The 22,011-nt window shown below is 48.3% G+C and overlaps 2 protein-coding genes across 3 annotated transcripts in view; one reads left to right on the plus strand and one right to left on the minus strand.

Annotated features, from left to right (window-relative positions):
• Positions 1 to 22,011, plus strand: part of CA12 (carbonic anhydrase 12) — a gene marked incomplete at its 5' end in the record, with an annotated part of 51,775 nt that overhangs the window by 5,835 nt on the left and 23,929 nt on the right. The window lies entirely within an intron of this gene.
• Positions 14,743 to 22,011, minus strand: part of APH1B (aph-1B gamma-secretase subunit) — an 82,310-nt gene continuing 75,041 nt past the window's right edge. The window contains exon 7 of one of the 2 annotated variants that reach the window (XM_077747596.1): positions 14,743 to 14,883. The gene's annotated coding sequence lies outside the window, so the exon portion shown is untranslated. Of the gene's footprint in view, positions 14,884 to 19,435; positions 19,624 to 22,011 lie in introns of those variants that run through there. The other variant, XM_077747604.1, reaches the window with a different exon arrangement.

The raw sequence follows: 22,011 nt of genomic DNA on the forward strand, positions 1-22,011 counted from the left end.
GATTCCGTATTTTTTTTTTTTTTTTTTTTTTTTTTTTTTTTTTTTTTTTGAGGAGATGGCTGTATTTCATGAGAAAGCCAGGAACTCCATGATCTGTGGAGGGTACAGGGTGGGGGAAGTATTGAGAAGAGCAACTCTGACATCATTAAAAGGGAGCACCCAGGCTTCTGGAAAGAACGGTTCCACACAGCGCTTTCTCCAAGCCAAGCAGCCTGCGCTGTGCACGTAAACTATGAATCCTAGCGTTAAGGTTTCCCGCTTCCGGCAAGGATTTCTACCCAACCTCCCAGGTGAATGTGCCTGGGTTACCTCCAGACTGCAGGGGCCTTGGGTAGGAGAGAGACCTTCTCCTCTGGAGGACATTTATTCTACAATAAACAAAGAACAAAGGGCTTCTTTCTGGAAGTTTGGCTCAGGCCCCAGGATTTAAGCTGTCAGTGTGTCTGGGATTAACTTCTTGTTGCCATGTTTATAAGCAGGCGTAGCTCAGGGGTAGTGACAGTTAGTCCTTCATGAAAGAGAGATGCCTGCCTCGTGCGTGAGGAGAGCGGGGGACATCAAGTATGCAATGGGGTTTCTGTGGGATTGGCTCAGGAATGACACTAGCCACTTCTGGCAGGCCTTGAAATCAGCCCAGCTGGTGTGTTGCAATGAACTGGAAATTTGGTCATCAGCTGAGGTGGGAATGGAAGCCAAGTACCAGGTCCACTGACAAGCGCAAGAATGTTCATAATGTCGTTGGGGACGGTCACAAGCAATGTGCAAGATAGACTGGTGCAGCGAGGAGGCTGGGACTGCCTCACTGGCACAGGAGGAGTGGTGACAGGCAGAGGTGTTGATGGTGACAGTATAAGCAGAATCCAGAGAGAGGTCTGACTTAGATTTGCAAAAGCCAGCCTCTGGGTGTTTGCTAACCCAGGAGGCAAAGCCAAGCCACCGAACTAATCAGCCAATGATCCACCAGGCCAAGGTCCCCTTGGCTCTAGCACCACATGGCTCCATCATTACCGACACCCCTTATGTACTTACTGTGTGCAAGGCATGGTGCTTAGAAGGGTGGGCTGTGGTCTGCACCTGGGAATACTTTAAGCTCACAATTCAAAGCTAAACAGATAATGACAGATAATAAATAAATGGTTCAGTGCTCTGACGGTTCAGAGGAGGATAGAGAAGACTAGGGCTGGATAGTCACGGAAGGCTTTCTGGAGGAGGAGGGCTTTCCCTTGGGCCGTGGAGGATCCAGAGGATCCAGTGTGGTGGGAGGGAAGTGGTGGTGGCCAAAATGATGATGGCGTCACATGAGTGGAGGCAAGAAATAAGGTGGTATTTGAGGGGCAACAGGTACAGAAAGACTCGGGGCCTCTGTGGCTCACTCAGTTAAGCATCCGACTCTTGATTTCGGCTCAGGTCATGATCTCACGGTTCAGGAGATCAAGCCCCACATTGGGCTCTGTGCTGCCTGGGATTCTCTCTGTCTCCCTCTCTTTCTGCCCCTTGCACACACACACACTGTGTCTCACAATATAAATAAACTTTTAAAAAGGGGTTACAGGGGAGTGATTAACTCTAAGGTTGGGAAGATAGGTTGGACTGAACAAGGGAGACATTCAGGGGCAGGGCAAAACCTTCCCACCTTGTCCCATAGATGCAGGGGCAGGGCCGCGAATCATCTGTGTTTTAGGGAGATTAATGTGGTGGCAGGGACTGGCAAGGGAAGGATGGGAGCCGGCAGGAAGGTGTCTGGCCTTTGTGGAATTCCCATTTCATGTCTTACCATCCAGTTTGGAGACAGCAGTAAGAGGGAAGGAAAGGGCAGGGCAAGGGAAATGACAAAGGAAGATGACAGAGTCTGGGCCCCAGGGCTCCTCGGGAGGGGCAGTGCGGGGAGGGGGTGCCGTCAGGAGCGGTGCAGAAGCATTTCTTCCAGGCCACGAGCTCTGGCCGCCCTCTGTCCCTCAAGCCTTGCAGGACTGGAGCAGCCATCTGCTGAGGAAGCAGAGGCCAGGGGCTGATGGTGAGAGGCATGCACAGGGTGAGCACGACGACACATCTGGCTTCTTAGGAGCAAAATGAGTCCCCGCGAAGTGGGGTCGGCCCTCAGTGGGGGCCGATGGAGGAGTACGGGGGAAGGATGGCTGGGGACAGGTCCAGGCTGGCAGCTGGCACCTGTGCTCACAGCCTTTCCGGGCAACAGCGGGCCTGGTGGGGGTGCTGGGGGGATGGGGAATGGTTTCCACACAGTGAGGGCTGCCCTGAATGAGGCAAGTCCAAAATGCCACGTGCTAGTTTTCCCAGGGTGCAGACCTCAGCTACTTGCCCGTAAATGCTGCTGAGTCATCCTGATCCACCGGCCTCCCAAGGCCTGGAACACAGCGTAGGACTTCTAGAAGCACATGGAAAGAGAGCCCTCCCTCCTTCTCCCCTTCACAAAGTCACCAGGCTGAGCTCCCAGATGGCCGGCCTGGAGGCAGGAGAACCACCTGATAGCCAAGATGGGACCCACGGTCCTGGGCGCCCCTCGGGGGTGGCTGGAGCAGCAGCTGGGTGCGTCGGCCAGGCCTGGAGCTGCTGCGCAGCCACCCCCCCTCCACCACACTTCAGTCCCGGATCAGTCCCGCTGAGCCCGGGCAGCTCCGCCTGCTGGACCGGAAGGCACTTCAAGTCAGGTTGTCCTGCGAGCGGGCGATAAACTCCAGCCTGCTGAAGTCGCTCTCTGCTGCTGGAAGTGAGGGTAGAGAGCTGGAGCCCCCATGGGGTGGAGGTGACTGGAAGGAGGCGTGAGGAGGGTGCTGGTCACGGTTCGTGCCTTGGTGTGGGTGCTGTGCTCAGATGGGGGTAGCTCATCAGGCTGTTAAGCGGATGATGCATGCCCTGTTCTGTACAAGTGTTACATTCAATAAAAGAGTTAACCAGTTCTAGCTGGCTGGGAGACTCATCCGTAGCCTGGAAGTTGTTTTTTTTTAATTTTCCCCCACGAAAACACCCCCCAAAACCTCTTAGTGTGTTCAAAATGACAGAGCAGCCAAAAGGAATGAGTGTGCTGGAGCTAATGCCCCGAGGGCATGTCAGATGAGGGGTTGGGGGGATGCGTGCGTGCCCCATCCTGAGCATACCAGGTGTCGCTGTGGTGCTTCTGGCATGTGAGTGAGCACCGTCTGCTTGAGATTCAGGGGAAGTGAGATAAGCCTTCAAAGGAGATGGGATGGACAGGACCACGGGGCGGGCGTCCCACTCTCCAAGAGTCAGGGCCCTGTGGGGCATCCGCGGGGCCAGCCCAGCCATGATGCAGAGAACTCTGGAAGGAGGTGGTGTGACAGCCTGGGGGTGCCGGGCAGGGGGCTGCAGCCCCTCCCACCCCCTCCTGCCCAGCGTCTTTGCCACGCACGCGGCCGGAAGGCCTGGGCTCTGAGTGATCCCCTCACTGCTCTCCTTTGTTCTGGACAATGGATTCCCTGTCTTAGAGGATTTTTCCTTGGGAATCAGGCAGGGATCCTTCACCGGGGCAAACCTCTCTGGTTTCCAGACTCTCGCCTCCACCCGCCTTGTCCCAAATCTTCTGGAACACTAAGTTGCCATAAACAAGCTTTCCCTGACACGTGACATGCTTCCTAAGCCCTTCCCAAACTCTGAGGGCTAAACGCAAAACAAGGGGGGAGGTTGGGAGAAAAACTCTTTACTTTCTATTCTTTAGTGCAGATAAAGGCAACTCGTGACCTCACTTCCAAATGTTTGGGAAGCAGACCAAGAGCTAAAGGGAGAATTTAAAACAACAGTTATAGGGAGCACATGCAATTAAAAGGCTGATTTAGTTAAGAATAGCACTTGTCTTGGGGCTCCTGGGTGACTCAGTCAGTTGAGATCCGGCTCTTGGTTTCTGCTCAGGTCATGGTTGTGAGTTCAAGCCCCATGTTGGGCTCCACACTGAGCTCGGAGCCTGCTTGGGATTCTCTCTCTCCCTTTCTCTCTGCCCCATCTTCCGCTCTTTCTCAAAATAAATAAATTTAAAAAATAATAGTTCTTGTTTTTACCAAAAGCAAGAAGCTCAGCCAACTCCAAACACCCCAGTGACCTTACCCCCTGCCCCCAATCCATCTGCTGTCCTGAGGATGAATGACAAGAGGCACTGAGCCCTGTGAGGAGAGAGAGCAAGAAAAAACCGGGACATGTTTCTCATACCAGGGCACTGAATCCCCAGCCCTATGCCGTAGGGATTTCCCTTGAGGCTAGAAATCCAACCCACCATCATTTATTAAATCTGTGCTGTTGTTCTAGTTGCTTCTAACTGAAGTTGTGACATCCAGGATCTGTTAGGATGTGGTATGGTCTGCCTACTCATACTTATTTCTCATCTCTTCTGTGTTGCGGAATTGAGGTTTGTGTGTTCGTGGGGATCCTGGCCTGTGGCTATCAAAATGCCTGCATTTTAGTGCTTGTGGCTGGCTGTGCCAGCCGGGTACAACCATAGCGCAGCTGGCATTAGTTCCTAAAGACAGGACAGGTGTAGTGGCCCAGGGGTGGGGGAGGCAGAAAACCAGGAGGAGGATGTGGAAGAGTGTTCAGAGCCCAGGACCAGGCAGATCTCCGTGAATATCTACTAGACTGCTTTCTGGCTGAATGGCCTTAGGGAAGGAACTTAACCTCTCTGAACTTCAGTTTCTTCAACTGCCTAACGGGAGTAATAGCATCTACCTCCGTGGTTCTTGGCCAGGTAGCACCAGCATCACCTGGGACTCGGGAGGCCCCTCCCAACACTAAGAACTAGAAGTGGAACACACAAAGGAGACTAGAGGAAAAACTCAACCTCTTCAGCTCGGATTCTTTAGCAGTAACAAAAGCACCGTATTTGATTTTGTTAGAAATGCAAAACCTTAGGCCCGTCCCAGGTCTGCCTACAAATTCCAAAACTCAGGGGCTGGGCACAGCCATCTGTTTGGGGAAGCCCACCAGAGGGTCCTGATGCCCACTGCAGTCTGAGAAGCACGGGTCTGCTTCCCAGAGGACTAAGATCATGAGTGGACAGAGCCTGGTGGTGCCGGTCATGTAGTGAGCACCTAATACAGCTAATCACCGTTATCTTTCCCTCCACCCTACAGAGTGGAATTACATTGGCTTCTATGTGGGGAAAATGCCTTGTAGACTCTATTGCACCAAACAGACATGAGCTGGGTTAGGAAGGGTTTGCTTCCTCATGCTTTTCTGAACTGCCTGAGGTTTCAATAGCAAGGAAGTTTTCCTTTTACATTCTGAGCAAACGGGACCCTTTCTTTGTGAGAAAGAAAGGGATTGGATAAAACCACGAACTCCTCCCAGGCTACAATGTTCTTTCTAGCTTTGTCCGTCAGGCCAGGGAGAAGTCAGACCTCAACTCCCTGCGGCTTTCCTGGCCTCCAGGGACCAGACAGCTGGCTCCACAGCGGTAGCCATCCCAGCCACGCAGCTGAAGTCACTGCGGCTTCCTTGGCCTCCCAGCCCCTGGGAAGCCTCAGGGCTGATCCTTGACTTAGGATGCCAGGGTGGAGGTCTGAACCTGGGTGGAAGGTTGAGGCTGGGCTCTTAGGAATGTGAGCTAAGATTCAGCCCAGCCCCAGGCAGGAGCCCTGGCCCACCGGAGCCAGAGTCAAGCCCTGGGACTGCAGGGTGAGAGCTGGCAGACTAGAGCTAGGAGCAGGTCTGGTCAGGGCCCCCGGCAGGCCTCCCGCCGTGCTCAGACTTGCTCCTCTTGCCCTGTGCCCCAGGCATCCAGGTGTGGGCAGAGCACAGCCCCCAAGGAGCTGGTGAAAGCCCTTGGCATGCCATCCTCAGCTCTGGAGAGAGAGGAGCCTCTGGGATAAACCAGCTCAGCCAAAAAAGGGCTGAATTCAAAGCAGGTGTGTAAAGGAGGCTCTAGGCAGGGACTGCACAGTCTGGTTTTCCGGGAGGAAGAGAATGGATCAGAGACTGTTTCTGCAATCTCCTGGGCAGGAGGGTCCCTTTTCCTGCTCTGTTACCGTCCTGAGCAGCAACACCCACAAGGGTGAAGGATACGGAAGCCCAGAAGCACAGCCAGACTTCCAGGGGCCACACCATGTGGCCAAGTACTTGCCTTGGACAAAGACCATCACCGCTTGATTCTCAGATGCACACTCCCCCACATTTTAACATCTCTGAAATAGGGACATACCATCAGTGGTGTCTGGAAGCAATGAAATATGGTAGTTCCACAAATACTCACTGAGAAGCACCCTGTTACATGCTAAGGACACAAGGAAAGGAGCCGAAATGATTAATTTTGATAACTCAATAGTGAAAACAGTGGGGGCAAAAAAGTGTAAAAATAATGGCTGGCGTGCACACTGCCCCACATGGCGTACAAGAATGACGGGGAATTATATTTGATTTTGAACTACAACGTTTCCCAATTTTAAGTTCATGCATGATTTCTGTTTCATAATATTACAAGCATTTATAAACAAAGTCATTTAGGAGCTTTTTTTAAAAAAAGCATTTCTTTAAGAAGCCAGCTCCCCAATTTCCTGACAAACCTTCAATTTTATGCCAACCAGGAAGGAACAAATACTGGCTGCACCTCCTGCTGTCTATAAAGGCTGACTCAGAACTGGTATAACTCTGAATGGTTTGTTTAACTCGTCCTAACTTTTTAAAGGGTTTTGCAATCATTAACTGCCGACTAGATCAGCTGGGTGGCTCCTGGGTGAACTGGATGAGACCGGTCCAGATCTCGTAAAGACTGCCGCACAGTCAGGGCCAAAGGTTCATGCAGCCCCCACCTCCGGGGGGTGGAGGGGACTGGCGGCTCTGGAAAGGCTCCTTATGTTGAAAGTGAGATTTACTTAAAGCAGGGAACAGGGACGTTGGCAATTGGTGCCAAGTGGCTGTTGCAGCAGCAGCCGTTCCTTGGTGTTCCACCTTCTAGAAGGTAGACGAGGAGTGGAGAAGTGAGAAAAGGTCACTCTGAAGGTTGTTGAACAAAAATGTTTTGGTTGTTTTTTTTTCCTCAAAGATGTTTTGTAGGGAGTCTGAAGCAGTCATGCAAATGACTGTTTCCCTTTTGGCTTTGGCCACCAGGAAGCCCAGAGGCAAACTAGTGGCCCCAATCTGAGTAACTGTCTATTCTTCTATGACCTACAAATCCAAAGATTCTCCCTTATATTGCCCTTCTAGTTTCTAGATATTTTTCCTGATTCTGAGCCAAAATGTTCTAACAAATAGATTCTGAAATTTTTAGCTAGAAGGAACCTTAGAGTAGAGATACTCTAGATTTCCACCACTCTTTTTTATTCTGCCCCCTCCATGGACACCACGGTTAAAAGATTTGTTTTAACAAATTAATATATTAGTGAAATAGTTAATCTTCCTCCTTTGTTATTAATCAAAGACACACATAAAAAACAATCAAAGTTTTCAGTTAGCCCAAGATAAGTGGCTCACATTCATTCCACAAACACTGAGTGAACACTAAGTGCCAAGTATTGGCCTAGATGCTAAAGAAATGATGAGTAAGGCATGGTCTCTACCAGTATGGAACTATGAATCTGGGAGGAGACAGCGAATCAGACAGAGCCTTACAACACAGAGAGATGAAACATGGAAGAGATCTCACCTAGGGTTTGAGGGAAAGGACTAGAGAAGGCTTCCTGGAGGAGGTGATGTCTAAGCTGAGATCTGGAACACAGATAAGAGCTGGCCAGGCAAAGGGCAGGGCATGAAAGGGCACTGGGGGCCCAAGGGACAAACTGTGCAATGACCACCTAGGCTGGTATGTTCTGGGGACTACCCAAGAACCTCACTAAAGTGGAGCTGGGGAGACAGGCCAAGGCCAGAGTATGAGGAGTGTGAGCCGGGTGTTGAGTTGGGACCTCATTCTGGAGACAGCAGGGGACTGCCAGAGCATTCCAAGTAGAAACCTGAGGCGATCAGGTAAGCATTTTAGAAAGATCATACCAGCTGCAGGGCGGAGAGTGCATGGAATGTGAACCCTGGAGAAAGGGAGGTCAGAGGGATGTGGGAGGAGGACTTGGGGGTCTGAACCAAGGAAGGGGAATAGTGGTCCTCACCTGTTGGTATAAGTCAGCTGGAAACGTAGACATCTAATGGAAATGTAGGCACGGTGAAGCCTGATTGTGGATGAGTGCCTGTCTCTGTTCAAATGGGCATCCAGATGGCCATATTGCCTAGGTGGGACCCGAGGTCTGTGTCTATGTGTCTGGGATACTGACGTAGCCAAACCCCACCCCCACTTACAAAGAGGCAGGGGCAACTCAGAGTTCCACAGTGGCCCCAACAGAGCACCAGGCGCTGAACCAGGACCAGAACTTGCACCTCCTGATTCCCATCGGACGTGCTTTCCTGGTCATTTTGGGGATGTTTATTTTATACCAGGTTGCGTGTCCTATGCTGCACATCATGACATTGTGTAAAAGCCCTTGAGGAAAGGCAGTGATTTTTTTTTTAAGTAAATAAAATAGATTTGCCAGGAACAAATTATGCCAAATCACCTTTCTTTTCCTCCCCTTGTCAGGATAAAAGGCTTAGTGGTTAAAGACAACACAGTAGACTGAATACGTTTTGACAGAGAGAAACATCTGATATGGTTCCTTGTGCCACACTCATTGGAAATGTGGATCAAGGACCAGTGTGGTTGGTAGGAAAAAAAATCAATAGACTCCCCCAGCCTTCGTTGGCAAAACACGGCTGTTACTGTTGTGGGGGTACCTCTGGGGGCCATTCCTGAATCCATATCCTTCTCAGGTTCTGAGCAAGTGGATAGGCAGCTAAAGGAACGTGGTGACTGGAATCAGAAGGATCAGCACTGGAAGGGAGACTAGAGAGAAGAGGACAAACGCAGGTGAAGCAGCAGGTCAGAAAAGCAGATCAGGGGCACCTGGGTGGCTCAGTGGGTTAAGCGTCTGACTTCAACTCAGGTCATGATCTCACAGTTTGTGAGTTGGAGCCCCACATCAGGCTCTGTGCTGACAGCTTTGAGCCTGCAGCCTGCTTCAGATTCTGTCTCTTCCTCTCTCTCTCTGCCCCTTCCTAGCTTGCTGTCTGTCTCTCTCTCTCAAAAAATAAGTTAAAAAATAATTTAAAAAAAGAAAAGAAAAGAAAAGCAGATCAAAGCGAGTGGGCTGGGTGGCGGTAGTGTCCAGTGAGCAAGTGTCGTGTGGCACATCGCAGAGCTAGAGGCAGCCGGCAAGACCGAAGAGGAAGGCTGGCCGCTGTGCTCCATCCTTCTGGGTCCTCAGGAAGGAGGGCGTGCACACGCACCCACATACACATGCACACACGCAGGCCCACATCCGTATTCAGGTCAGTGTTTGCATTCTGAGAGGTGTCTATACTCACACACGCTCACCCTCCCGTCTCCTCACCTGTGAGCTGGGGTAGCCTCTCAGCTGGGTTCGAGTTACAGTGTGTTTTATACACTCAGCTTGGAGAGCCACTCAGATGCAATCTTCCAAGTGACTCCTCTGTGTTTCCTTCTGGCGGTGGCCCAACAGTCTCCCCGGCTCTCGATCAACCTGATGCAATGCTTCAGCCTGTCCCTCAGCCAGGAAGAAGTAGGGAATGTCCCTGAGTAGGGAAGGTGTGCAAGTAACCCTGAGTATGCTAAGCTGCCTTAATGTCCTCCTTTCACATAACTGTCCCACGAAGCACAGGTGCCTCTTGGGTTAATAGCCAAGTGCTTGCTTTCCAGTGAAGAGTAATATGTCCAGTTATCCCTGAAGAAGTTTTTCCCTTCAGTGGCTTTTTTTTTTTTAAGCATGAGCCTGCTGCAAGCGGGGTGGTATTATAGGGTGTGGGGTGAGCAAGGGGCCATTTCCAGCCTCAAGGAGGGCCATGTAGAAGGAGCACATAACTGCACAGCTTGCGGGGTGCGACTGCCTCCCCACAGGGGCTGCTTGGACAGACGCACAGACCCCAGCCCAGGGAAGACGCTCGGCAAACATTTGTTGAGTGAAGGAGGAAAGAATGGTTGATTCCTCTGCTTACTTTTGGCTTTGGGAGTTGGGGAAGGCACTGGGGAGACGGTGACATTTGATCTGGGATGATAGGATTTCAGAGGTGAAGACCAGTCTGAAACGAAATGCCACATCACCATGCATATCTCATTAGAAGTAAACGGAGACACACAGGGAACGCTAGATTTGTTTTCCAGTGAGGAAAACGGAGAACTTGCTCGAAAAGGTTGGCAAACGGCCCGCAAGAGAAAAAGGAAGGATTGAGACAATTCAGCCCAGAAGGATCCGGGGCCCAGCATGTCTTGCGAGCCTATCACATCTGGACACTGGCCTTATGCTACCACATTTATTCCTCACGACAGGAATGCACAGTGTGTGCTGCCACTTTCATTTTCTGAGTGAAGCTGAGGGCATCCATGACATGTGCCTAAGGTCACACAGCTTGTAAGTGGCAGAGTTGTGCTTGGCAGCTCAGCCTGATGGCTCTAAAGCCCTCGAGCTTCCCGCTGCACCTGACGCCTCTCTGGAAAAGAGATAGTAAGTAGTAGCCGGGATCAAGTCTTAGGTGTGAGAGACCCATGAAAAAGCAGCTTTTCTCACTAGACAGGCAAACTGAGGGAGTAGCTTTAGATAACAGCAGGAGCGCTATCGGTTAGCTATCAGGAAGAACTTCCTCCTGGTGAAAGCTGTTAAGTGAAGGATTGAGTCACCCTTCGCTTTAGTTACACTTCCACCCTGGGTAGCTGCAGAAAGTTTGTGTCTGTTACCAGATCCCTTCTTTTCATGATTTCCAGACTCCCTGGGGAATGTTTACAAGGTCACAGATGCCTCCGTGGCTGCTGCTCCTCTCTAGCTCAGGACGGTCACCTGGGGCTTACCTGCTGGTCCCCCTTACCAACCTGTAACCACTGCCGATGCGTGGGCTCCGAGCTCTCTCAAGTGCACTGGGAGCTGCCTTGGGGGTGCGTATGAACAGCCTAGGTCAGAGCCCAGCCTTGCTACTTACAGGCATGACTTTGGGCATGTTATGCAAACCTCTGTGCCCCAGTCACCTCCTCTACTAAATAAGAGTATAGCACCTATGTCATGGGGCTGGCACGAAGATCACATTAATTAATACATGTTACGCATATAGAACGAGGGTTGGCAAACTGTGCACAGCTCCGATCCTCCACTGACGCAGTTGCTATGACTCTGCTTTGGCACGACAGCAGCAGGACTCGGTAGCTGTGACGGAAACAGTACAGCCTGCAAATCCTAAGGTATTTGCTCTCTGATCTTTTGCAGAAAATATTAGCCAACCTCAGATATAAAATGATACCTGGTACATAGTGAGCGCTCATTACGTGGTAGAGTAAAACAACAACAACAACAACTACTACAAAACAACTCATTAGGCCTTGTAATTTAGCAAAAAATTTGGTGCGGGCCCTGGATGACACAAGGCAATTACCGTCTACAGGTATGTCTGTCAACAGTACTCCCTGAGGGCAACGTCACCCCTTTCTTATGGGTCCCCAACCACCACGGGGGCACCGACCTTGCTCTCCTGGCCTGGAGCCCTCCTGTGTTCCCTTTTCCCTGACACCAGTCCTCAATTCCTCTTTCTGGCCCCAGGATGATTCACAGTGAGAGCACCCAATCCTTTCAAGAAAAACCTCCTCTGCACTCCATGACCTGGTCCTTCTTCCACACGGCCCAGACAAGGAAGTCCCAACAGACTAGTCCAGGGCCTCTCAGGGATGCACTACTGACATTCTGGGCAGGATAATTGTGTGGCACCGTCCCATGCACTGCAGGGTATTTGGCAGCATCCCTGGCCTCTACCCACTAGACGCCAGTAGCACCTGCTGGTTGTGACTCCAGATATGTTTCTAGTCATTGCCAGTGTCCTCTGAGGGGTAATAACCCTTCTGTTGAGAACAATGACTTAAAGTTTGAAATAACATCACAAGTAGGACAACATTGTTCCCGTCCAGGACACTTAAATTCATATTGATAAAACCAGTGTCCTTTGCAAGAACACAGACCTCTTAAAAATGCATCCAGTTTGTATCACTGGGTCACTAAACAGAACACTTAGCATCTTAGCCCGGAACACGAGCATTTGGATGGCTACAGCTGGGGCTACATTTTCCTAGCAACACTGGGTAGTACACCGCCTCAGGTCTGTAAAGCTAAGAAGGCTTATCAAAGTGCTCCATCCTACAAGATGGGAAAGGCTTCCCCGTGGACAGATTTCTGGTTCCTCCCCCAGAATGTGGAAGGTGATTATGAAGCCTATACCCGCCCCACCCCTTGTCCCATGCCAATCTTCCAGCTTCATCAATTTGTGCATCTGACTCTACCTCAAGTGACAGGAAGAAACTGCTGGCCACTATAATGTAACAGTTCATTCACAGGGTCACTTATTCTTTCAACCAGTCCTTAATGATCCCTTTGTGGGCTAGTCCTGGGATTAGAGACAAGGTCACACAGCCATTGCCTTCAGTGGGATGACAGCCGAGGCACCAGCAGACATGTAAACAGGCGGTTAGAGTGGAGCAAATTAAGTGCTCTGACAATGTGCGCTGAAGCTGTGGACAGGGAGGGATGACAAAAAAGCCTCAATTTGGGGGCAGATGGCTGTCAGGCCTGCCTGAGGAGCTGATTCTTGAAAGGCAAAGGAGCACAGGAAGGAGAGTGCATGAATGTTTATGTGCATGGGGCATGTATGTTTTAGGGATGAGGATGGCTTTCCATTGAGGGCAAAAGAGGTCCAAAGAGCACGTGAGAGTGTGTGGCGTAGGTAGAGAATCAGGGTGGCAGCAGCCTAGTGTCTGAGGAGTGGTGTTGGGAGACTGTTCTCCCTAGGTTTCTTGTGTTTCAACAAATCTGTGGTCAGAGGCACGGATGGGTTTTGTTCCAGACTATCATTTCAAGGATGTTTCTGTAGCAAATAGTTTTAGAAGAGAGAGATAGTATCTCCCTCCAGGGCAGAGAGCAGATTTGTTTGCTATCTGCTAAGATAAAGATAATGTCTCCCCTGGCGGTGAAGTTGGGCAGGTTTGCTAACTGCCCCTCTACAAGATGGGGGTTTCCTAAACTTGGGGATGCTTGGCCATGCTGCTGAGCAGTGGGCATGTGCAGGTGTCTCCTGGCCCTCATTGTAGCGCCCTGTGGAAGGGGCTTGGGACACAGATGCTAATGTCACTCTGCTACTGCTGTGAGTGTTAAACTATCCTTTGTCTCTGACTCAGGAGTCTCGTGTCTTTGCCACGAAACTGTGGTAGCCTAACTTGTTAGTCTGGGTGAAATTTTAGGTCCTCCTCCACTGACCTCAGATTTTTGACACGTGGCAGTGGGGAAAGTAAAGCTGGAGAAGGGGGTGGATCACAAAGGTCTTGAGGGTTGCAGTATAAACTTTGAGATGAATCCTAAAGGCCTGAGTAGCCACTGAAGAACTTTCAGCAAAGTAATGTGCAGAAGTGGTGTGGATGAGTGTGGAGACCTGAGGGCTGTAGGGTAAGCCTGGAGAAACAAGGCTGGTGGAAGGGACAGATACGGAGCCGTGGGTCTGAACAAAGACTGTGCCAGTGGAGACACATGAAGGCCAAGTTTAAAAGAAACTTAATGTGGTCCTTGATAGCACTTTTACTGATACAGGAGTCAATCTGGATAACTCATTGCATGCCTCTTTAGACCTTTCATGCTCTGACATTTCTGAAGCATAGAGACTGGTTATCTTCTAGAAGGGCTCTCAATTTGAGTTTGTCTGAGGGTTTCTCATGTGATTAGGTTGTAAGTTTTGGCACGAATACCACAGAAGTAATGTGTCCTTGACTACTTATGTATTTCATCAGGAAGCTCTGGACGTCATTGTTGGAGATAATTTTGATCACATGGTTAAGATAATACTTGGTAGCTTTCTATCTAAATGGTACCATTTTCCCTTTTATAAATCATAGGCAATCTGTGGGAAGATCCTTTGAGACTGGGTATAAAAAAATTGGAATATAATTGTCTATGACGTAACAGTACTAACGGTTACATTTCCTCACTGGGATAACTGTATTGTGATTATGTAAGAAAATGTCCTTGTTCTCAGGAGATAGACATTTAAGTATTTAAGTACAGGAAGGCATGATGTCTAAATCTTTCTCTCAAAAGATAGCCCCGACTGGTGATGGTTCAACTTACAATTTTTCCACTTTAGGATGGTGTGGAAGTGACACACAATCAGTAGAAACCCTACCTGGAGTTGTGAGTTTGGATCTCTTCCTTGGCTAGGGATACCTGGTGTGATCCCATTTGGTGACAGTGGGCGGGGCGGCCACAGCTCCCAGGCAGCCATGCCACCCTGAGGGTACACAACTGAGGGACTTAGAACCATCTTGCATCCAGACAAGCACTACGATTTTTCACTTGCAGCCCAGCACTCCACAAATTACATGAGGTATTCAACACTCTCTCCTAAGCTAGCCTTTGTGTTAGATGCTTCTGCCGATGTGTAGGCTAATATAAGCATGTCTAAGACAGGCTAGGTTAAGCTAGGACGTTCAGGAGGTCAGGTGCATTTTCAAATTACGTAATGGTGTCAACTTACAGCGGGTTTACTGGGACATAACCCTTTCACAGGTTGAGGAGGAACTGTAATAACAGTAATAATATGCATATACATGTATATATAGCGAGGAATAAAGCAGGTGTGACAAAATGTTAAAGACTAGTGATTCCAGGTGAAGAGTACATGGGAATTCATTGTGGTATCCTTTTCCATGCATTTAATATTTTTCAAAATCAAAATGTTTTAAAAAAGATACCTACAAGCAAAATCATTATGTCTCTGTGCCTCGCAGTGGGGCCAAAGGAGAGGACAGGAAGATGTACGTTGGGATTCCAGGCTTTGGTGTGGTGGCTGCTACCATCAGCTGAGACAGAGAACCTTGAAGAAAGTAAGGGAGGTTTTAGAAGGAGGAGGGTCAGAGAGAAAAGATGGCAAATTTGGTTATTCGTTTTTAATTGTTCGTCTGCCTTCCTCTCTAGTCATGTCTGGTTTCAGGGAGCCACGGACATCGAGTTGGGGCATCCAGTGGGCAGCTGGTCTGGAGCTCAGGAGGAAGGTCTGCGCAGGGCAGAGGTGGTGTTGAAACCATGGGAAGGGATGGGCTCAGCCCTGAGATGTGTGTAAGAGAAAAGAGCCAAGAACAGAACCGTCATGAGCTGTCATTAAGGGGCAGTGAGTTACAGACAGCAGAAGCAGAGAAGTTTCAGTAACGGGGTGGGGGCATTGGGGCCAAGGGCTGCAAGAAAAACGAGGGCTGGAGAGTCCATGTGAAGTCAGTGGTACGTGGACCTGGAAGTCAGAGTTGCAGGGCAGGGAGTCTGAATGGGAAGTGAAGATGCAGAAGTCAGCAGCTTAGACAATTCTTGTAAGATCCTGGGCTGAGAAGTGGAGGCAAGATATCACAGTAAAAACGAAAGGGGATATACTGGTTCTAGGAAACAGACATCCAAAGTCCACAACTAAATCTTTTGCCAGGGCCACATTCAACTTAGATATCCAGGGATGTCCCTCACCTACTGTCTAACCCTGAATGGGTCACCGCCAGTCTCACACTTTTAACAAAGGGGAGGGGGGCTGCTGGAGAAGAGCTGCTTCTTGTCAGCTGGAGGAGACGGCTGTAGCAATGATTCAGAGCACCTGAGACATCTTTACATCTCCCTTTGCCAGAGAAAGAGCCTGTCACAGAGGCAGCCTCTGCCCACTGAATTTGCTCTCCCACCAACTTCCTTCTGGTGCGAGGGAACACCGCTACATCTCCTTGTATGGAACATGCCTTTGTTAGCATGATGACTCAAGGTTCCCCTTTTCATTCAGGAGCTTGTTACAAGGAACAGCCTCGTTGACTCCTAGCCTCTTGTTCCCGGGAAAGTAGGCTGCATTTTCTCCATCTTCCTTTGCTGCTGGCTCTAGTCACACCCTTTCTAAAACACTCACAGGAGAAACACCGAGGCTTTATTTCAGTCAATAACGATTTTATACGACAGATTAGCAATTTAACCAGAGTCCGATATTTACAACAAAAAGCAACAATATGAATGAATAAACAAAGGTATACCCATACGAGGGGATCTAATTCAGCTATAAAAAGGAAGTACAGATACATGGTACAATATGGATGCACCATGAAAACACTGCACGATGTGAAAGATGCCAGACAGAAAAGCTACATATTGTATGATTCCACTTAGACTGAATGTACAGAATCCATTGAGGCAGAAAATAGATTCATGGTTACCAGGGGGTGGGGGTGGGGGTGGGGACGGGAAAGNATTCCTTTCGGGGTAATGAAAATGTTCTGGAGCTAAATAGTGATGAGGGCTACACCACACTGTGAATATACCAAGTATCACTAATGGTAAATTTATGTTATATATATTTTACCACAATAAAACATCAATTAATGTTTCTTAAAAAGCAATCTTACCCTGACAACGGAGAGTAAAAGCCGGGCTCCAGCTTTCAAGGCATTTGATCTGAGAAGTGCTTTTCATCAGCTCTTCTCAAATTTGACTGCATATTAGAATCACCTGGGCAGCTTTTTAAAGCTTCCTGGGTCTCGTCCCCACCCAAGGCCAATTAAACCAGATGTCAGGGGCTGGGGGGAAGAGGGGCAAACTGCGAAGCTCTCAGAGATGCCAGTGTAAAGCTGGGGCTAAGAAATACTGCTCTAGACCAGTGGTTCTCGAAGTGTGCTCCCCAGTCAAGCAGCATCAGCAGCACCTGGCATCTTGTTAGAAATGCAGATTCTGGGGCTCCACCTAAAATCTATGGAATCAGAAACTCTGGGGGTGGGGCTAAGCAATCTGGATTTTGCCTCTAGGGGATTCTGATGGTCATTCAAGCTTGACAACAGCTGTTCTTTTTTTTTTAACATTTTTTTTTAATATTTTTTATTTATTTCTAGGAGAGAGAGAGAGAGAGAGAGAGAGAGAGAGAGCGTGAGCAGGGGAGGGTCAGAGAGAGAGGGAGTCACAGACTGAAACAGGCTCCAGGCTCTGAGCTGGCAGTCAGCACAGAGCCCGATGCGGGGCTCGAACCCACGAACCGCGAGATCATGACCCAAGCGAAAGTCGGACGCTTAACCGACTAAGCCACCCAGGTGCCCCTGACAACAGCTGTTCTTAAACTAGACTCAACCACTGGTCTGCTGGGGTAGAAAGACCGAAAGTATTATTTTGAAAAGTGTACGTGTTGCTAGGAAAGAGAAATGCCAAGGGCTCTACAGGAGCAAGGGGAGGGGGAACACTCTGTCCTGCGTTATCGGGAGAGAGGGGCAGGGTGAGATATCTACCCTCGTACCTCCCCTCCAACCCCCACCCCAGTGCTACTGTGGGGGTGTACCTCTAGATATGGCAAGCAGAGTGGAGGGGCTTCTGAAGGCTAGCAGAGAGTTGAGCTGGTGGCCTGTCTTACATCTCACCTCTTCTCCCTTCCCGCCGTGGCTAAACAAGCAATGACACGGAAGCGAGGCTTTACCCGAGCGTCAGCCGTCCCACCAGCATCAGCCCTCCCTCTCAAACTGGCCCCAATACTGATGGAAATAACAAAGGAAAAGGAAATAAAGGGAAGTTTGAGATAAGGTATAGATTAAAGCATCTTTAGAAAACTTTTCCCATTTTGGAGTGCCTGGGTGGCTCAGTCGGTTAAGCGTCTGACTTCAGCTCAGGTCATGATTTCATGGTTTGTGCGTTTGAGCCCCGCATCGGGCTCTGTGCTGACAGCACAGAGGCCTCTTCAGATCCTCTGTCCCCCTCTCTCTTTGCCTTTCGCCTACTCATTCTCTCTTGCAAAAATAAACTTAAAAAAAAGAAAGAAAGCTTTTCCCTTTTTATTGACCCATAACATAAAATCCAAGGAAGAAGAAAGGGCCCCCTTCAGCAACCCAGCTTTAAGCTGTATAAATAATAAGTAACCCTGACTCTAGCTCTTGTTCACTGCCCTGTCTCTGACTCATCTATAACATTAACAAAGGAAAATGCCAGTTTGAGTCCTAGGCCTCCACTTGTTTATAATAAAATCATAAGACCTCAGCCACCAATCATTAACCCATAGCCCTGCTAGCCTCCTTTCCTTCTGGGCAGGATCTTGGTTATTGTGGCCATGCCTCTTTACTCGACTGGCAGGAAAACAGGCAGAATCGGCAGAATGTGGCCACTCTGTGGGAACGTGCTACTGCCTGTAGGCTGAACCCACTGGACTCCTATGAGAAGTTGTATATCTTTTCATCAATGTCGGAAGTAAACTGCAGGGCCTATAAAGTATATGTTAAATAGTTTTAAAATGTGGCTTCCACGTCCCAACGACCTCCTGAGGATGTGTGGTTTCAAAATGGATTTAGAGAGGCACCAAAGGCTGCCTTCTTTGAATGGGGTCCTATGGCTCTAGCCACAGGACCATGACTGATGGCCCTCAGGGAAAAGTAGGTACCAGCTCCCTGAAAGGGGGAGACAGAGGAGTGCGCATGAGCAGGTGCCGAATGATTCTCCGCGTTGCTGTAGGGCAATGCCCGTCTTGGGCACGGGGAAGCCAGATGGATCCTAGGTTTTTTCTGATACGTCACATGCATATAAAATACATAGGGTCTCTGCAGCAGCAAGTCCTCTGAGCTTGCGGCGGCCTCTCTCTGGAATGCCATTCCTCTGTTTTTGCTCATGGTTGGCTCAGATCCATCCTTTATGTCTCGATCGTAATGGCACCTCCTCTGAGAAGTCTTCCTGTAGTACCTGGTCCACAGCGGTCCCTCCATTTTCTCCATCCTAGTCCTTGCTCATTTCCTTCATAGAACTGGTTGCAGACTGTAATTATTTTATTTATGTATTGCTTTGCTTAGTTGCAACTTATTATCAGTCTCTTCCTCTGGAATGGAAGCTCTGTGAGGACAGAGACCACATCTGTTTTGTTCTCCATTACATCTTCAGCACCTAATACACTGCCTAGCACAGAGCAGGCACATTTGTTGAAGAAATGAATGAATTAATTTCAAAATTAAGTAGCTTCACGGGCACCTGGGTGGCTTAGTCGGTTAAGCATCTGACTTTGGCTCAGGTCATGATCTCGTGGTTTGTGGGTTCAAGCCCCGCGTCAGGCTCTGTGCTGACAGCTCAGAGCCTGTGGCCTGCTTCAGAGTCTGTGTCTCCCTCTCTCTTTCTCTGCCCCTCCTCCACTCATGCTCTGTTTCTGTCTCAATAATAAATAAAAACACCAAAAAAAAATTTTTTTTAAAGTAGCTTCCAAGGAGAGTATTTAGCAGTTTCCTCCTCTAGTCAACATTTGAATATTCATTTTTAAAAGCAAATATGATCAATTTCATTAAATGTGTATTCAAATTTGATACACAATCTGTGATCGCTTCCACTTAAGTATACATGTCAGGGCTAGGTCCATTTTCATTATGTAGTCAGATCCTTTAGGGGACCAACCAAAAAAGCTTTTATTGTACTGAAATTTTGACTATCGGTTGGAAAAATATGTAAACCTTGTAAACCTTCCTGTGATGGTTTTATCCGTTGGTGCAAGTTTTGATTTGACTTTGTGTTTTGGTGGCCGCTCGGAAGAGACATGCCCCGGAGCTGTGGTACAGGACTGGCTTCCCAGGCAGCAGCACACACGGAGATGAGTCTACCTCAGAAAAGACCATGAAGAAACGTCAGGGGCAGCAGGTGGATCTGAAGGACCGACTTCAGAAAGCCCCAAAGACAAAGCTCAAAATAGGATGACAATGAATGCACATTTCTGTTCAGACTCGTCAGATACAGTCCAAGTTACAGACAATATTTTTACTAAAACTTTTATTATTCTTGAGCCCACAGGGTGTACAGTCAGTGAGAGAGAATAACCGGTAAGAAACAAGAATCAGATTGTACCAGTAATTACATAGTTCTCATCTTCGAAGGCACTCTCTGTGCTTTTACTAGTACAGCATAGGCACCAGGCATATAAATATAATAAATTACTCAACCCATAAAGTTTTTTACTTACCCCTATACCATGTCTGCAAACAGGTTATAAAATAATAAAATTATCCTTCATTTATTTGCATAAATTATTATTTGCCTGAGGCGAAGATGTACCTCATATATGTACAGAGTAAATATACCCATATTGGAGAGAGATGAAAGGGAGGCAGGTAGATAAAGAGAAACCTAGAAGCCATATTAACCAGTCAAAATCCATGAACCTTATTTGGACCCTGATTCAAACAAACTGTTCAATGAATTTATGTGACAACTGGGGAAACCCAGAACAGCCTCTGGATATCTCATGATATTAAGGCATTACTGCCAACAGTTTTTAGATGTGAAAATAATATTGTGGTTATTTTTTTTAAGACTCCTTATCTTTAGATAAACATCCACAGATTCTCTTCAAGTAATCCAGTGGTGGGGGACAGATAAAAACTAAACTAATCATGGATCAATAGATGGGTACATTATATGGTAAAACTTTGTACCTGCTTTGAAGTTTTCTGTAACTACATTTTAAAACAAGACACAAGATGTATTAAGAAAATATCCAAATAGAAGTTCGTTTAAAAAAATCACATTGACTTGTTTGGGCTCATTGGTGCACTTTGGTTGCAAACACTGCAGAATGTGGAGAAACAGTTTGTCTTCCCACAGCCGATCCCTCTGATCAGCTTTGTGGGCCCACTGAGCTCCCGGATTTCTGACTGGGTTTTCACTCTGTGGGTTTCATTACCAGTCAGGCTTCAGTGTTCAGCTCCGATCCATCTGCTGAACATGTACCGAGTGCCTCCTTCAGCCCAGAGTTAATTTGAACCTCTGCTGGCTGGACCCTCCCCAACTCACTGTCTCCTCAGAGCCACACTCCATCCATAGGTTCCTCTTCCTCCTAGATCCAATACTCCTTTCCTACTCCCCTTTCCCTTCGGATGGAAGTACGCTGAAGTCTGTCCGTTAAGAACAAAACCCTTCTTGCTATCCTCATCTTCCTATAACCATGCACGCATCCGTGCACGCGCGCGCGCGCGCGCGCACACACACACACACACACACACACACACACAGGGTCTTCTCTCAACGCTTTATGGCTAGATTTCTGAAATGAGCTTAAGAAATCCCCCAGATCAATTTATTAAGTGTTTAGTAAGTGCTGCATGGCAGACATGGGGGAGGGATGTGACAGAAAGCTCTGTCTTCAGAAGGACTGTGAAATTTGTAGACAGAGTTCTAGTCTGGAGCAGGTTCATGAACTAGTCACACATGAGACCTAAATGAGCATTCACATCACTGTACCACCATGTGAGCGCCCAGCAGGCTGGCCAAGGAGTCTGAGGCAGCGAGAAAGCACTGGAGTAGTTTTGGTAGGACTTGAACTGGACTTGGAAGAGTGAACAAGATTTGGAAAGGCAAAGAGGAAAGAAGACATTTTAAGCACACTTTTTTAGCATAAGTACGTTTGTGAAGGTTGAGGGCTTCAGGCCTCGAAACGGTGCCGGTTGTTGTCCGATGAGGCATCACACCATCGCATTGAGATCCAGGCCATAACACGGCGACTAACTGCAGTTTGTGGACTGTACTTCAGTCCTGAAGCTTACAGTTGAACCATTAAACAGTTATGAGATAACTGGAAAACTGAATTCTGACTAGATTTGATAACATTAAGGAACTGTTCACTTTGGAAGTGTGGGAATGGTATTGTGGTTTTGAGTCCTTGTGTTTTAGTGACAGATGCTGAAATATGTACAGACGAAATACATTTGGATTTGATATAAAATTATCCAGGGATGGGAGGAGTGGGTGTGATATAGCTGAAGCTGATTTGTTTCTGCAAATTGTTAGTTGTCACCTGGGGGACACGGAGGTTCCTTGTGCTCTCCTCTCCCCTGTTGTATATATTTGAAATTCTCCATGAAAAAAGAATTCTGGTCCTTGGGTATCAAGTCTTATACCCCGGGCTTCCTAATTCCCCCTCGGAGATCACAAGAGGCATTTTGAGCTGTATCATGTTAATCTCTTGTCACATTTCAAAACAGAAATTTGGTCC

This window comes from Crocuta crocuta, unplaced genomic scaffold (assembly GCF_008692635.1).
Source record: "Crocuta crocuta isolate KB4526 unplaced genomic scaffold, BGI_CrCroc_1.0 scaffold130, whole genome shotgun sequence".
In the NCBI taxonomy this organism is placed as follows: domain Eukaryota; kingdom Metazoa; phylum Chordata; class Mammalia; order Carnivora; family Hyaenidae; genus Crocuta; species Crocuta crocuta.